Raw genomic sequence first — 17,701 nt, forward strand, 5'->3', positions numbered from 1 at the left:
ATCTCATAGCTCAGAGCCTTGTCCTGACTCTGCTCAGCACACAGAGCCGAGAAATGACCTGACTCCAAAAGGATCGATGGCGAGGCTTGATCTCTGATGGGAAGCCACCCTGCTCCATCCTCTGTGACAGATGCACCTTCATGTCCCCTTGGCTTGGTTAATAAAACCCGCTCTTGCTCTTCCTAATGTCCAGTGCCTGGAGTGGCAGGGCCATCACCAGTAAGTTTTATAGTGACAAACCAGGGAACATCATCAGCCTGGAGCCACCGAGTACCTTTTATTGAACTCGACAAATATCCAATAACCCAGGCCTCTGGCATCTTCTCCTGGAATATTTGATACAAATTGAATGGAAGCTCGAAGGGAGAGGCATTTCAAATAGAGAAAAATGCTGGCACCTTGGAATCTCTAAGAGCAGTAAGGTATAAGGACAGCTCTCCAGGTTCTTCCTGTAAGTCTGTCTGAGTCCCTAAGTGCTTAGTCTAATGAATGATTAAAAATCAAAATCTAGAGAGCCCGTTCCTGATCACCACGCCCATATGTGTGTCGTCTCTACTCAGACGGAGTCTGTTGTCCCAGTTTTACAGCTAGCTGACTGAGACACAGTTGAAGTGAAGAGACAGACAATCAAAGGTTAAGTTCAGACCTTGCTTTTGGATCTCTTGTTTCTTTGACTGCTCACTTTCTCCAGTGGGTGCCCTTTCTCCACAATGCAGAGGATCTGGGCCTTGTTCTCCAATGGAACTAGAGCAAGCATTAAAGAAATGTGTTTTAAACTTGGATGCTGTCAAAAAAAAAATAAGAAAGGATGCAGGGATAACTCAGTTTTTCTTTCTAAGGTGGTCCCTTATTGTTTCCTACTTCTAGTGCCTTCTCTATGGGACCTTGTATATTCAGCAACAAGGAAACCAGTTTCCAGGAGTGAGGAAGGACTGGGCTACTCTGATTGTCTTATGCCTCTTTATTTCTCCCTTCTGACACCATCTAGGCCTAAGGTCCTAGATATCCTTGCCCATCATTTATGTGCTATCGTCTTGAATATGAGTCACTGTTGCCTGTCTGCCTGAAGACACACCCAGCATCCTGGGAGCCCAGATGAGTGGCAGTTGGCAGGCCAGGAGGCAGTTGTTAAGGTGGATAGATTCCCCAGATGGGGCTCGGGCCATTGTAGGTGTTCACCTTGACAGCCCAATGTGCTTCTTGCCACTTGATGTTCTCCCAAAACCCAGGGGAGGAGCCGAAAATATCCCAGGCAATTGGAAAATGAAGAAGGGCTCAGCAAACAGAGTCCAGCTTCTGAGCAAACAACCAGAAAGGCAATAGGCAGGCAGGCAGGCAGGCGGGCAGGCAAAGCAAGAAGACTGGGGAATGCGAGAGGAGAACTCTGGACAGGAAGAGTTGAGGGAAAGCAAGCCAGGACAAGATGTGGATCCCATTGTCCCTTGTCCAAGAGATGCCCTCTCTGCCAAGAGAGGCACAAAGGAAATATTTCTCAGCCTTAGGCTACATGGAGAGATCTTAACAGAAAGTGTCTCATGAGCTATTCTTTTTTTTCTTTTTCTTTTAAAGATAAGGTCAGATATGGCCCAGGTAGCCTAGGATGTATTCTGTAGCTGGAGATGACGTAGAACTGTCTATCTTCCTGGATTCTGCCTTTTAAGTGCTGGGATTACAGGTGTGTGCCACCATACCTGCCTTTTTCTATAACATTTCTACAACAGAAAAAAAATTTGGAAGCAAGGAAAGAATGATCCCTGTACCTTCCTATGAGTCGGGAGGCTTATCTTCCTATGAGTTAGGAGGCCCACCTATATTTGAGTTGGGAGGCCTGCCTATATATGAGTTGGGAGGCCCGCCTTCCTATGAGTTGGGAGGCCTGCCTATATATGAGTCGGGAGGCCTGTCTTCCTATGAGTTGTGAGGCCTGTCTTCCTATGAGTTGTGAGGCCTGTCTTCCTGTGAGTTGGGAGGTCTGTCTTCCTATCTGTCGTGAGGCCTGTCTTCCTATGAGTTGTGAGGCCTGTCTTCCTATGAGTTGTGAGGCCTGTCTTCCTATGAGTCGGGAGGCCCATCTTCCTATGAGTTGGGAGACCTATCTTCCTATGACTCGGGAAGCCCCATTTTCCTACGAGTCAGGAGGCCTGCCTATATATGAGTCAGGAGGCCTGTCTTCCTATGAGTTGGGAGGCCAGTCTGTCTTCCAAATTTAGTTGTCACTATGTGGCTTTGGGTAGGTAGATCTCTTAGGCAAGGATGTTCTGAAGGTTTCTAGGACTGATGTAGCAACCCAGACTCTAGACACCTACCTCCTGGAAAAGGCCTACTTCCTTACTAGAACCTAGAGGGGAGACTCCCTGAGCGGCTGTATGCCCTCATAATGGTACTCCATGCACTGGCGACTACGGAGCAGTAATTCACAAAACCATGGCCTTCTGTCTGCAGGTTTGTTTTCACGAGTTTTTTAAATTAAAATAGTAACCATACTGTGTAGAAATCACAACACCCAGAACATAGACAAGGATTTGCAAACAAGCAAGGGCAGACTGCAGGATGCAGGAAAGAGGCCTTCACCCAGATCTGGGTAGAGACTCTGTGGGTGGTAGCCCTTCTGGCTGTTCCCTAGATGGCTAGTCTTCTTTATCAAATACCCTAGGGCTTGGAAGGGTGAATGGTAGCCTGTAGAGAATGTTAGGATAAATGGGAACTCTTGCTTTGCACTGATTATAGGGTAGTCCGATCCTAGAGCTCAGAGACAGGGTTGGCAGCATAGCTGGCTGCCAACGGCGTCATCCTGGGAACAGGCGACAGCTAATACGTGTGTACTATGTTCAAGGCTTTCTTATAGGAGTAGAGACCAATGCTAACTAAGACAGAGTTCTCATATCAGATAAGTCACAGTCTAACTGAGGAGAAGGAAAGAGAGTAAACAAGGAAACAAAAATCGTAATAAGGAAAATTTAGGTCTTGATCCACGTGGTGGAGAAGATATTGAGGGAGAGTGCCTAGGATGGAGACTGGGAAGGCTTCCTGCTAATGGAATGCAGGGATTGAAGGTGATGGATGGGAAGGTGGCATCTGTGTATGGATAGGAGGGGAGAACATCCCAAGTTGAAGGAAAAGTAAGAGAGCAAATCTTCAGAAATGTATGCCTAGGGAATTCATAGGCATGAGTGGGAGAAAGAGAAATTAGGACTAGGCAGAAGGCTATACGGGGGACTTTCGGGGTCCCTGAAAAGATGTTAGAATCTTTGCCTACTTGAAACAGTGCTTTGCCATTGGGAGAGCTGACTGAGGAGAGCTGCCTGCTGTTGAAGCACAATTCTGCCTGCTGTAGATGTCAGGTATTCAGACAGAAGGCCCTGCTGGCTTGGTCTTGGCTGTGGTGGTAAAGACAGAGCATGCTTGTTGAATATCTACTTATGGTGGGAGTAGAACCTGAAGGTTTCCTGATGAGGAAGATGTGGAGGGATGGCAAGAGACCCAAGACGGACTCTGAGATTTTATTTACTGGATGGAGAATGTACTTTTCACTTAGTTGGGGAAGCTTGCTTGACTGGGGAAGTAAAATAAAAATCAACTCTGACTACGTCATGTGTGGAACACTTCTGAGACACCTAGGCCAGGATGCAAAGCAGACAGTTGAACACTCCTATCTGGGGCATGGCATGAAGAATGGCTAGCTGTCAGCCTGAGAGACACAAGTGAGTGAGAAGGCATTTGAAGTAACAAGACTGGGTAAGATCATGTGGGGAGAGACAATAAAGGGGGCAAGAAGGTTTCCGTATCTTTAGACAATGACAACAGAGTTAATGGAGAAGGAATGCCAGTGAATTGTGGAAAAAGTCAGGCTACTGGGGTGGCAGAAGCTGGAGGAGAAAGGTTTTGGAGAAGTAGCAATCGAGTACCTGGGCCAGATGTTTCTGGAAAATGCAGATGAAGACAGAGAACGGAACACTTGCTCTGTCGTGGTGAGTTGCTCACTCACTTGGGGACTGGTCATCAGTGGAGGGGTGGGAAATGAAACCTGACTGGAGTGGAATGAAGAGAGAAAGGCAGACAAGAAAGTTGGCACAAAGGAATAGATGTTACCTTTGAACAGGCTTGCTGGGCAGAGGAATCTCATGATGGCTAGAAGGTAGGGTGGGAATGCAGTTGAGGGAGCACTTAAGTGGAGGATGATATGGAGGTTTCGTTTATGTGCAGACAGGAGGGTACAATAATACAGAAAGAGACAGAAAAGTTGCTTTTTAAAAAAGTCTTTGACCAAGCAGGGGTGCTTGGCCACAAATAGGGCACCCTCTCTAAGACTTATGGGGAAAAAGATGGTAAGAGTCAGAAGTCAGGAAGACCAGAACCAAAGTGTCTTCCAGACATGATTAAGACTGTTGCATTCACACACTCATAGCAGCTATAGTTACCTACAAAAGATCAACCCAGCCTTCTAGCTTTGAGCAGAAAGAGGTTCATGAGCCCCTACCCCTAATTGAGGAGCTTCAGACAGTTGATGGGTTCTGGAGGACGGAGAGTCAGTTTCCTGTGTCTCCTACTAGGTTGATCTAACGTTAGTGGCTAGCCTCATCCCCACTAGTCTGTGAGTAGCACTAACTGGAGCCATTGGGTTATTAAAAACAAAAACAAACAAACAAAATGAAGTTGGATCAGGGAGGCAATGAGGATCTGTGGCTCTGGAGGACTTGGGAGAAGCCTAGGAGGGAACATGATAAAAAATACATTGCATGAAATTCTCAAAGAATTAATAATAAAAAATATTTTTTGAAAAGTCTTTGAAGTAGTAAGAAGAATGGGTTGAAAGTCAAGAGAAAGTGCTGGCCTTGTACAGATTCCGTTGTGATGGGGGGTGAGATGGCCAGAGTGTTTTGGTTCTGATGTTGATGCAATAAAAGGGTTATTGATGGAAGAATGAAGTAGTTCTCATCTCATAGAAATCCTCTTTGTCTATGAAACATACTGCAAGGTCATCAGCTAGAAATGGGGTTGGGGAGGGGAATGTGAGAGACTTGGGGAGGGAGAAGGAAGTGTGATGGCCTCCCCAGAGACTGGGAAATTGAATTTTCTCGGGAAGGGTAGTAGGTTCCTCTGAGAGTGTTGAGTGAGATTTGTGGTCATGGTTGCAGTGGCTCTAGTCAGCAAATTTGTGTCATTTTTCAGCTGCTCTGTGCAGGCCCCGAATAAGGGGGTGGGATACCAGGGCTGGAGCTCTGCCAAGCTGGGACGGTGGAAAAAGAGCTTCGGGAAGTTCAAATTATTGACAAAGGGTAGTTTTAGTGTTAGATTGTGCAGTCCGAGCTGGATAAAGAGGAAATGAATGCACACAAGGAATGATAGACATGGATAGCCAAGGGGTGGCTTTTAAATAAAGTAAGGCTGAAGGATTTCTGGGCTGGGATTGTCAGTAGAAGCGAACTCTAACTAAGGCAATGGTATCAGAAGTGGACTTTCAGAGGTAGGCCACTCAGTGATCAGTGTGACAGTCTAAGGAACGGCTATGGGAATGAAAGCCAGGGTATCAACAAAATCAAGAGGCCAGGGCATTGAATGGGCCATTTTTATAGATACTGGAGTCCCTGACAATGACCGCAGGAATAATGATAGAGGAGTCAGTGATCTAGGTGCTAACGACATGATGAGCGTGGGGGGAATGCATAGAATGGTGGTGGGATAACAGTGCCATATATGTAGGAAGGCTACTATGAGATCTGATGATGAATGCTTCAAGCAAGACTTGAGCTCGCAGTGTATCAGGTGGGGTGGTTACACACCAAGTTCTGATGTACATAGGTCATGGCAGACAAAATAGCCATCGCTGGAAAGGGTTTCTGAAGAATATACCTTTCTGCCAAAGCTGAATTTCACTTAAAGGGAAGGAAGAAAGGAAGGAAGGAAGGAAGGAAGGAAGGAAGGAAGGAAGGAAGGAAGGAAGGAAGGAAAAGGAAAGGAAAGGAAAGGAAAGGAAAGGAAAGGAAAGGAAAGGAAAGGAAAGGAAAGGAAAGGAAAGGAAAGGAAAGGAAAGGAAAGGAAAGGAGGAACCTTGCAGAATGCATGAAGTTTTCCAGAAAGTATGGGGGCACAGGATGTGGGTACAGCATGTTCATACTGTGGCATACAATCCAGGAAATAGAGCCCTGATGACAACTCAGGCATTCTAGGTCCATCCTGAAAGACACAAAACTCTCTGAAGGAAGACCCTGATTTCTGCTTGTGATAGAGATGTAGAGCCTTCAGCTGGAAACCTGGGGAAGAGTGAGCAGCTGGAGTATGTACGATGTGGTGACTGAAGATCTGGGTAGCTCACACCGACAACTGGGTTGTCACACCTAGAAGCATGTCAGCTAGCGACACAGTAGTCATATCAGGAGAACGACAAAGAAAGAAGTGCCTTTAGGGGCCCGCAGCAAACACTATTCTCAGAAAAAGACCATGAAGCCCAAAGAGTTAAATAACTTGTCCAAGGTCATCAGCTACAGAGTTTATTCAAAACAGAGCTATACACAGAGTTTGTATGCACTGCGCGTCTATGGCAGGTAAAGGCGTGAGAGACCCAGAGAAGTGGGTACTGGATGAGCTAGGAGGACATGGTGTTGCTCATCGTGGTGGCCCCTATTAGGGACACGTACCTAATTTACAGAGACCACCGGAAACTGTATTTGCCCCATTCCTGGCACTCCCAGCAACACCTGGATGGAGTATACTTGCTTACCTGGCTTTAGGACCTTCATGCCTGCGTGTGGTCATATCTGTAGAGCAACAAGTAGATGACCTGGGATGTACAGTGGGTGAGACTACCCTTTAAGACTGGCCTGTGGCATCACCTGGACCAGCCTAGTGCTGATCAAATGTCACTAACTGAGTATCCTGTGCGTGGCAAAGTTTCCGTGAAGATCAAACTCTATTAGAGGAGCCACATTACCCAAGGACTCATGGGCTTAGGGATAAAAGAGACCTAAGCGGCCTTTGATTCCATTGTCTCATATCCAAACAGAAGCAACAGAACTTGTGACCCAAAGTGCGCCAAGGCCATGTGCTACCTCTTTATTTAACTTGCGGTGCCTACCTCAAGGGGTTCCCCCATCCAAGGGTCTGTATCGTGAACCTGATCTACCTGCTTCCTCCTGAATCTTGAAGGTGGAGCAGAGAGAAGAGCTAGCCCCTATCTGGGGACCAAGAGCAGACTCCCAATAAATCATGGCACCCGGAGAGCCCTTTGGCTATTCGGGAGAGGATGCTGTTGAACTTGGCTCTGATGAGCTGGCTCCTGCCTTCCAACCCTTCTCTCTTCTCAGCCTGTGCAAGTGTTAAACACAGCATCAAATTAAGCAAAATTAAATACATTTCCATGCAGTATTTTTCTCTTGACAGAATCAAACAATGCGGTTGCCATAGTAACAGCCTCTTCTGGAAAGGTCACCTGCAAGAAACTGTGTTTTAGGTACAACTCAAGGAGATTATGGGGGATTAACTCATTTTATACGTATATATTAAATATATATTTTTTTCTTTAAAGGGACTGTTATGAAGGAATAATATCCAACAGAGCCGGAAGATACCCACAGAAAAAAAAAATTTAAGTCCCTGATAAAGGATTTTTTTCTTCTTTCATTTTTTTTTTTTTACCCAGCATGCAGTGGATATCTGAAATGGCGACTTTGTGTTTTTACTTGGCTTTAATTAAACCTCAGTCGGGGCTGAGGAATGTGGTGAAGCGAGATAATTGCACTATTCCCAGTACAGTTTTTAAACTCCGGCTTTGATATGCACCTCATGACAGCCTGAACCTGCCCCCAGACTCCTGAGGCTGCTTGAGGCTCCACATCTAAGCACCCCTCTTAACCTGGGGCACCAGGGAGCTGTATGGATGGGGGTCTCCAACGCTGGAGAAGGCTGAGACCGAGGCTCAGGGAGTAGAGGTCACATCTCCTCTGGAAGGTTTAGCTCTAGCTTTTGGGAAGGCCGGCATGAGCAGACCTAACTCCCCAAACAGAGTGGGACTTCTTTTCTACTTTCCCGAGAGTGAGAATCTTTAGGGCTGTTGAATTTGAGCTTCAATTGTGCTTCCTGGTGCAGAGCTGGCCGTGAGATGTTCAGGCAAGCTGAGGAGCAGTTCGTGTTTCTCTTGAGTGTCCTCTGTAAAGCTCTTAAGTAAAATCCGCTGGAGAAAGAGGCTCTGGCACCCCACAGCTTCTACAGCCAACCCATAGTAGCTCAGGTGGTACAGGTTCAGGCTGTTCTGGAGTCGGGGATGAAAGTCACCTTAGCTGAGATGTGTGAAGGTTTGCCTGGCCCTTTTAATCCACCTGTTTTGGCCATTTGCTATCCAGACACACAGAGAGCAGATAGCTGTCACAGTACAAGGGGCTCCGGGTCTCGAAGCACAGAGATAAACAGAGGACGGTATTGGCTTCCAGGGCACTAGCTAGATAGCTTCTCCATCATTAGGTTAGTCACATTCCAAAGGTAATCCATAACTTGATGACCAGGGCTGGCAATCTCTATGTGTTCATGTGTGTGTATGAAGGAGGGGGCCGGGAGAGGTGGGGTCATGGGATATGTACCTGTGATATTCAACCATATGTATATGTATAAATATGACATACATAGAGATAGAGAGAGCCACATAACTCTGGCCATGTGTAGTATAGGCTACAAATACCCTCTGATGGCTCCCCCGATATCATGTATACTTTCTCTTCCTTTCTGGCCCCAGATTCCAATAACGTCCATTACCTGATCCTTCTGCTAAACAAGATAAGCTTGCATAGTTTAGCAAAGATGGACGAACATGAGCTTGAGTTCTGACTGGCCACTTAACAGCTGAATACTGCTCTTTCCTTCCTCATCAAGTGGGGATAACAAGAGCTACTGTCTTAAATCACAGGTCCTTATGGGGTTGTAGTGAAGATTAAACGAAATGACCCGAGGGATGGGGCTGGATAACGTAGGTGTTCACCGGATGTTTGTTGACTATTTGGAGAACATGACTTTTGTACAAAACAAACCGTGTGTTTCTTTCCTGTGAAATCCAGCTTGCCAGCCTGGGGACCACTGCAGAGATTAAAGAAAGAACAGCAATTTCTGTCTCTAATCCCCAATACAATCACTGGAGGGTTTCTTAAACTCTTTTTAAAAAAGCAAAGCTACAGTTATCCAGGGAAGAATTTTATTTTTAATGCAACCCAGCCCGCTGAAGGCAATGCAGCCTTATAAAATGATTCCCCAGTGTCAGGCCAGACCAGAAAGACCTTGGCAAAGACTGTGTCCACAAGTAGAGAGGGCATAGCTTTTGGTTACTCGAATCCACCTCCTTTCTTCATTTAGGACAAGAAAGGGCTGCCTTGTCTTTGCCATCCCCCAGCGGTAGACTCCTCATCTGAATTCTTCCAGTAGAGATAGCCCCAAATGGCAGCAGACCTTGCTAGAGAGCTACAGTTGTGAGCCACTGGCCTGGTGTACTTACTGAGAACCATCTCTAGTGGACCTGGTGGGTATCCCTTGACATCATCTGATTTAGTTAACTGGGAATGGTTGCTGTCTCAGTGTGTGGCGGGCATCAGAATCACCTGGAGGTCATTACCAATACATTAGTAGGCCTCACCTCTGTATTCAGTAGGCCTGCTGTTGATCTGAAAATTTGTATTTCCAAATTCTCAGTGATGTTACTTGTACGGACACCACACTTCACAAAGCACTGACCCTCCAATCCAGTGAGATCATGGTCTACTTTAATTAGAACCTTGTAGGTATCCAACTTCGCTTATGAAGGCATTCAAGTAGACTAAATTCAGACGAGGGCAGTCCAACAGCACTTTCCACAGTGATGCGAATGTCCCTATGCTATTCTGGCCAGTTTAGTAGTTGCTTGCTGCATGCAATTACTAAGCATTTAAAATAAGGCTAGACAGATGTTGGGCTGAATTACTTTTACATTTAATTTTGATAGTCTCATGTGACTATTACCTAGCGTATTAGATAATACAGACCAGATTTCCATAAGCCCATCTTAGAAAAACTATATCCAGTGGCCAGGGAGATGAATGGCATAACAGGTATAACCTCAAGATCTCAGATTGGGGTTAAGACACAACATTGCAGCCACCTGCTCCTTCAGCATGTTCTCGATACTTAAGGACAGTCTGAAGCTTGGAGACCAACTCATGAATCGCTACCCTTCCTTCATACCTGAATGTCTAGGTACCCTGTTCAGCCAATGAGTCAGGAACGGTTGAAACACAGGAAGCATGGGGACTGAGCGTCCACATGGCATGATGATGGACCTCTTAGGGACGACGGCATCTGTTCTTGGCAGATATGTGTTAGGATGATACAGGGACAGAAAATGAGAAAATCATCCTCTGGATGGAAAAAGGGGGGAAAAAACCCTAAAGCAGTGTTGTTGTAGGAATCCGCTTGTTTGTTCCCAGCTGCCCAGACTTGAAATAACCACTCAGAAACTATATTATTTAAGTCATTGCTTGGACAGTCACTTAAGTGTATTGCTAGCTAGCTCTTATATCTTTGGTTAACCCATTTCTATTAATCTGTATATTGTTATGTGGCTGTGGCTTACCTGGTAAAGTTCTGTCTGGTATTCAGCATCTGTCTCCAGCTGGGCTACGTGGTTTCTCCTGACTCTGCCTTCTTTCTCCCAGCATTCAGTTTAGTCTTCCTACCTAGCTCTATTCTGCCCTATCACAGGCCAAGGCAGCTTCTTTATTCATTAACCAATAAAACAACACATAGACAGAAGGACCTCCCACACCACAGTGTGATCTGTTAAAATATGGGGGAACAAGAGGGGTGGCTAGAAGGAAGATTTCACATGATTCAAGGCAAGGCAGCTGGTAAAGGTTTGAAAGGGAGGAACTAATTCCTCATGGTGGTAGAGAATGGGAAATGTGAAAATTGTGTCTATGGGGGCCTGAAAGGTGTCTCAGCATTTAATCACATTGGCTGTTCTTCCAGAGGACCTGGATTCTCAGCACCCACATGGTGGTTCACAAACATTTGTAATTCCAGTCCCAGAGAATGTGACACCCTCCTCTGGGCCCTGCAGGCACTGCATGCATGTATTACACACATGCATACATACATACAGAAAAAATACCCATACACATAAAAATAAGTAATTTTTAAAAAAATAAAAGTAAATGTTGTCTGTGGCTCAAATAAGATGCTTGCTCTCAGGGCGGTTCTGTGTGTAAGAAACCAGAGGGGTGTTACTCCCTTGGGAGTCACCCTGACGATGCTCGCTGGAGAACTTTTCATCTCATGCTACCTACTGTGCTAGAGAAAAATCGTGTAATGCAGCATTGAGGATCTCTGGTCCCGAGAGTTCACAGAGAGGTTACTTAAAACTATTTGTGCCACTCAGTATCTCTAGGACCTTGGGCAAATATGCCACCTTTTTTTGTCTTGGTAAACAGAAGTGGTCATGGTATGCATATAGAGAGGTGTTTTTGAAAGTTAAATGAGATAGTAGATCCCAAGTATTGCTTTAAAGAAGCGCTTTTTTGATGGCAAACGTTATTACATACCTGAGCCACCCCCTACCCTCACGTGAGCAGTACAAGAGCGGAGACTCTGGGAGCCTTTCCTAGAGTGTGTCTTATCCTGGGCCCTATGACTGAGTAGAGGTGACCTCTCTGCCCACAGGCCCCCAGGGGTGTGCTTTTGCTCCACAACAACAACCATGATGGATTGTGGTGCCTGATACAGCCAAGACACAAGAAATAGCATCACCAGAAAAACCAACTTAAGCCTGGCCTGATTTAGTGCGGAGAAACGGCAGCTGCTGTGCCCGGCTGGCTTCCACCCAGCAGAAGGCTATTTTTTGCAAATAAAATGGTAAGTTGCTAATCAGAAAGATAAATTAAGAAGCATTAAGATAATGATGGTCTAATCACTGTCCACACAGAGAATTGCTAGAGTGAATATCCAGGCTACCAAGTGCTTGAGCACATTTGGTGATTATTTGTATTATGAAGGAATGATGGATTCCAGGCCTGGAATCAATCTAGTTCAGGAAATACACAAGTCCAACCTCCACCAGGGACTTCTGGAGGTCAACTGTTCCCCTGATGGCCTCCATCCCCGGCTCTGAACAGCCTTTCTCAAACCATTCTTCATCTGGCTGTCTCATCACCGAATGTTCCAACCTCTATGAAGGCATCTCGTGGTCCAGCTGTTTAGGTGCCCAGTGTGACACCACTATGGTACTGTCTGGGCTAGTGGGGGAGGGCTCTACTTTGAGAATAACAAAATGGCCCTGTCTTGGAGCAAGCTGCTGCATGACAGAGGATGGGATCTAAGCTCTCCCTTGCCCTTGAGACCTGCTGGGTAGAAGTGCTGTCCCATCATGCCTTAGAGTCTGAAACCATCGAGACCATGCAGATTATTGTCCCCTTTTCTCTGTAGCTGGGGATCCAAGGCCTACGGCGCATGACTTGTCCCCTGCCTCAGAGACCAACACAGGGGTTTAGCCAATATTCCTACTGACCCCTAGGACTCTAACGTTAGACTGAGAAGAAACCATGAGAACCGCTACCCCAGGGCACCGCATGAGAGCCCTGAAGGGTACGCGTTCAGCATAGACAAGAGAGAAAACTTCCCATTCACAGTCATGAGAGGCTGGCAAACCAATATCGAAACCTTGGTGTCTCTTAAGCTCCCATGACACTTCACCTACACACTCGTCTGTGAGGTGGGGATAAAGGTCCCAATCTATAGTCTGTTGCACCTCACTTGCTGAGCTGGTGTTGTTCCTACCGCTGTGTGGCATAAGAGCCAACAGGAAGTTGGGGAGCAACGACTGGGTTCTAGCAGGGGAGTGTGCTGGGACAGCTTAAAAGAACTGTCAGTTCAGCTGTCAGACATTTCAGAAGTCAGCGGCTATGCACAGCCATTATTAAAATTAAATCATATATGGGCAGTGTCCAATGTATTAAGTAGGGCATAGTGCTGTACATCTTTAATCCCAGTAATCAGAAGGCAGAGACAGGCAGATCTCTGTGAGTTCAAGGTCAGCCTAGTCTGCACAGTGAGTTCCAGGACGGCCAGAGCTACAGAGACCTTGTCTTGAAAATGCAACAAAAATAATAAATAAATTATATTAAAACAAAGGTAATAAATACTCAAAATTCTTGCCTTCCTAAGCATTCTACCTATCAGATATATAGAGGAACTACTTTGTGATATGTGTTACTGAGTCTCTTCCCAACTTCATTGGGGACTTGACTTTGATAGCTTAAAACTAACCATAGTGAAAATATCCTTCTAGAGAGCTGGTTAAGCCGGCACACTACTGGTCTCAGAATATACGCCGCAAGCGAGGGCTGTGGCATGGTGAGGTTCCTAAGGCATTGCAAGAAAAGCCTCAGTCCAGGCCCGGGCACACGATGCATGTTCAGTTCATGGTATACATACCTAGGCAGTATGGACACTGAAAACTGATGCTGGCCTACAGCACTGACCTCAAAGCTGGGTAGTGGTGGCAGCCTTTAATCCCAGCACTCCAAAAGCAAAGACAGGTGGATCTCTGAGTTCAAGGTCAGCCTGGTCTACAGAGTGAATTCCAGGACAGCTGAGTCTACACAGAGAAACCCTGTCACAAAAAACCCAAACCAACCAACTAATCAACCAATCAAATAAATAGCAACCATCAAACAAACAAAAAACAAAGCAAAAAACCTGCAGTGGGCAGGTATCAAAAACCTGAGATCCTCCTATATTTGGAATTCCAAATACTTGTATCTTTAGAAATCAAATTAGTCAAAAATTAAATTTTAAAAAGCCAAATCATGCCTTCAAAGCATTAGGAAGTGCCATTGGAAAGTAAAGATTTCAGGCTGGAGAGAGGCTGGCTCAGAGGTTAAGAGCACATGCTCTCTTCCAGAGGACTCAGGCTGGATTCCTGGCACCCACACAGTGGTTCACAACTGTCTGTAACTCCAATCCCAGGGGACCTGAGGCCATGTTCTGCCCTCTGTGGGATCTGCATACATGTGATACATAGAAAGACTTGAAAGCAAAAACACTTATACACAAAATTTAAAAGAAAAAGAACGAAAGAACAAAAGAAAGAAGTAAAGAAACGTAAAAGGTAAAACCAAGAATCCTATTGGAACATAAAATGTTTCCCCAGGGCTGGAGAGGTGGCTTAGTAGTTAAGAGTGAGCATCGTTCTTGGGAAGGACTTGAGTTCAGTCTGAGCACCCATGCTGGGTGGCTCATAACTGCCTCTAGCTCCAGTTCCAGGAGTTTGCAGGACTTGCGTGAGCATGCTAAGACACACACACACACACACACACACACACACACACACACACAGACACGGGAGACTTGCAGGAGTTTTTTTGTTTGTTTGTTTGTTTGTTGTTGTTGTTATTTTGGTTTTTTCCTTCTGCCACATGGGTCTCAGGTATTGAAGTCAGGTTGTCGGGTCTGGTAGCAAGCACCTCTACCCACTGAACTATCTTACTGGCCCAGAAATGGATTTTTTGCTCACTGTTTTTAAGTTTTAGCATCTAATCTCCAAGCACTAGCTGGTGGGCACCATGCTGCTTCCTGAGCTTACACAGACCTCTCCTTGCTGCCTACTGAGGCTGTAGGGAAAAGGAGTCCTCAGCACCTGCGCCTACTGTCAGCCTTCGCCTGCCTGGACCCTGCTGGTCCTCCCAGGTTCAGGCCACCAGGACTGGTAGGACTGTGACCAGGGCTGAGCTTTGAATTGGTGCCTTCCTCCCTTTCACACAGTTCCCTGAGCATCTGGCCTTGACTTCTAACTTTAGAGACGTCTGTAGCCATGGGAACTTGGCCCGTCCTTGTGTTCTCGGGGCTGGTGTGGCCGCTTGACCAGAGCCTCCCGGAGATGCCTGATCAGAGCGTTTAAGGACAGCACACACTGTGTGTACACAGACCACAGGATGAGTTCTCCTTGTCCCTTCCCGAGAGGGAGGACCCCGCTGCTGCTTTCATCTGGGAACACACGTGCTGTGTGGACTCTGGAGCAAGCACTTCTATGCTTCCCGCTGCCTGGGAACTTGCCAGGCCAGGAGAGGAGCTTCTCCCTCTCAGGAGATGGCAATAATAACTTTATGAGGTACACGTTTTATTATTCCCATTTTATAGATGGGAGGCACAAAGGTTCATTAGCTTACTCAAAGTCACACGGCTTAGGACATGATGACACTGTGGTTCACCTCACTCTGGAGCCCAGACCCAAGAACAGCCCCATGCCTTCTTTACAGAGCAGATTGTGGATGAGGGGGATGGCAGCATGGCCGTCTCCAGGCGAGAAATCTACCCATGCACCTCCACCAACCAGACCTGGCAAACTTGAGCCTGGTGGAGCGACTCACACCAAGTAGCGACGTAAAGCTGCTGTGGTTCCCACCCTGGGGAAGGACACATTCATCGTTAAATAGTCTGACTCCTCGTCCCTATGTCTGCAGGAAAGAAGGGGTGCTCAGGACCTGAGCCTTCCCCCAGACCCATGCCTCCTTCAGTCAGCCTGTGACTCTTTCCAGCCCCCCAAGTCTGGATATCTCCAGGCTGACCTTGGACAACACGTGGCTTTGGACTAATTCCTAGCTGAGTAGGTGGGGGAGGAAAGGAATTGGAAATTCCTGAAGACTCAGTCTTCGGAGGGAGCAAATGAATCTTCTTCCTCCCGGGTCTCCTCGGCAGTTGCTGAGCAGGAGAATTTATCGGAGTCCTTCACGCTCTGTGACAGACTGCTAATGAAAGGGAAGCCAGGCTCCTGGGCCTGCCTCCTTTGGTTTCTTATTTGTTAGGGGATTTTTATCCCCAAGAGAAGACAGGACGGTGACTGGAAGCCAGGAGGGCCTCACAGAGCCCTGTAGCTTGTCAGCAGGGCTTGGCTTGAAAGGACCCGGCTGAGGGCCACCCAGGGGGCTGTTCCCAGCTCCAAGTACCTGCCAGGGATGTGAAACATGCCTGGAGATTAATGGGAACCAGATGGGCAGGGAGGCCCCTCCACCTGGCCTCCTCCACAGCACTGCTCAGACTTCTGGCACAGTGGAGGAGGTTTTCTTAGAGGTTCTCTGATCTTGTGTTTTGCTCCAGGCCACATGCCCAGGAGCAGAAGCCAGGACTGCTGGCCCTCACTGTCTGTATGAAAAGATGAGGAAGTTAAGCCGGACCTCAGAGGTCAGTTGTCTAGTAGGATAGTTCTGGGCCCAGGATACACATGAGCTTTTCAAAGCTACCTGGGCCTGAGCTCTACCCCAGACCACTGCATAAAACCCTTGGGAAGAGGGCCAGGCTCTTGTTATTTGAAAAGCTTCCCAGATGTTCTCATATGCTGCCCAGGTCGAGAATCATTGGATTCCTTGTAAACACTTCTGGATTGAGGAAGTGGCTACTCCAAGGTCATACGGTCAGGGCTAGAGACTGTCTCTGGCTCCCAGGCTTGAGTCAGTTCTTCCATGTTGTCAAGACCCTTTCTTAGTGTCCCATGACCTGTCAGCAGCATAGAATGCCTGAGCAAGACAACCACTGCCTGTTTTTCTTTTGCTCTGTATGTTGTTACTTGACACTTTATGTCCCCTGCTCACTGCAAACCATGCATGCATACACAGCCTTTAGGCAGGTGCTGGCTCCTCTGAGATCTCAGGATGGAGCCTCTCTATTGAAAGTGTGGTCCAGGGACCAGTGACATCAGCATGGACTAGGAGATTGTAAGAAATGCCGCTGCATGTCTCCGCTCAGTCCAGACCCCAGAGTCTGAGTCTGCATCTTAGTCGTATCCCCGGGAGGTTCATAAGCTTCACTGCCTGCTGTTTAGAGTATACCATCTATCAGATTCTCCCCCATAGGTTCTGTCTCTATAACAAAACTGCCTTCTTCCAGAGAGGGGATGATCTCATGCACCTAGCTTGTGGTAATGTAGCACAACTCAAAGCACACAGTAAGTCCTAAGTGCCTGGTACTTTTCCGCTGATCTGAATCCATCTCCCTCAGTTATCTCAGGCCTAGAGGTCCTATGAGAATGGACAGTTGGAAAGTCCTCGGCTCTGCTGGCTGCACCCCCAGCAATCCTGGGCCCTGCAGAGCGGGTGAACTCTCTCCATTGTCCTATGGGAGATTTCTGTTGGGATGTGCTTGAGAAAAGTGGGAAAGAGCACCCTTCATGGACAACATCATGAAGGGGACGGTGTTTAGCTGCTCTCTTCCCAGCCAGCAATGTGGTGCTCCTGTCATACCGCAGATGATGCAGTTTTTGTCACCCAAGCCCTGTTCTCATCTCACTACATCCTGGGGTCCCTTTTCATGTGGGGCACATAGAAGGCCTTCAGTAAGTGCTCTTAGTGAGAATCAAGTGAGACCACGGAAGTGAAACATGTTGGTCCTCAGAGGTCATCGTCTTGTTTTTTTCCTCTTTTCCATTTTCTGAATGAACAAACAGACATTATCGTCAGCCCTGAACTTCCAAGTTCTGGGTCGGATTTGAACAGTAGCAGGTGTCCCCGGTGCTGTGACTCAAGTCCCTAGAGAAGAGGGATGTGTTCGCGGAAGAGCAAGTAACCGCCACCCAGGGCCCAAGTGGGGCTGAGTTTAGCCAGATCTGTGTGGAAATGGGAATAAAGGTGGGACAGGAGATGAGAGCCTTAAATCACTCCCCTAAAACAATCCCTGCTCTCCACTAGCATGTCACCCGGTGCTCATT

At 46.9% G+C, this 17,701-nt stretch overlaps 1 protein-coding gene across 6 annotated transcripts in view; it reads left to right on the forward strand.

Moving 5' to 3' along the window:
• Pknox2 (PBX/knotted 1 homeobox 2) overlaps nt 1-17,701 on the forward strand; it is a 271,885-nt gene that overhangs the window by 108,432 nt on the left and 145,752 nt on the right. For 3 of the 6 annotated variants that reach the window (XM_087905723.1, XM_087905722.1, XM_087905725.1), the window contains exon 3: nt 11,668-11,859. The exons of the other annotated variants lie outside the window; for them this stretch is intronic. The gene's annotated coding sequence lies outside the window, so the exon portion shown is untranslated. The remainder of the gene's footprint in view (nt 1-11,667; nt 11,860-17,701) is intronic. 6 annotated transcript variants of the gene reach the window in all.

The sequence above is a fragment of the Myodes glareolus genome, chromosome 4, assembly GCF_982192425.1.
Source record: "Myodes glareolus chromosome 4, mMyoGla1.1, whole genome shotgun sequence".
Lineage (NCBI taxonomy): Eukaryota > Metazoa > Chordata > Mammalia > Rodentia > Cricetidae > Myodes > Myodes glareolus.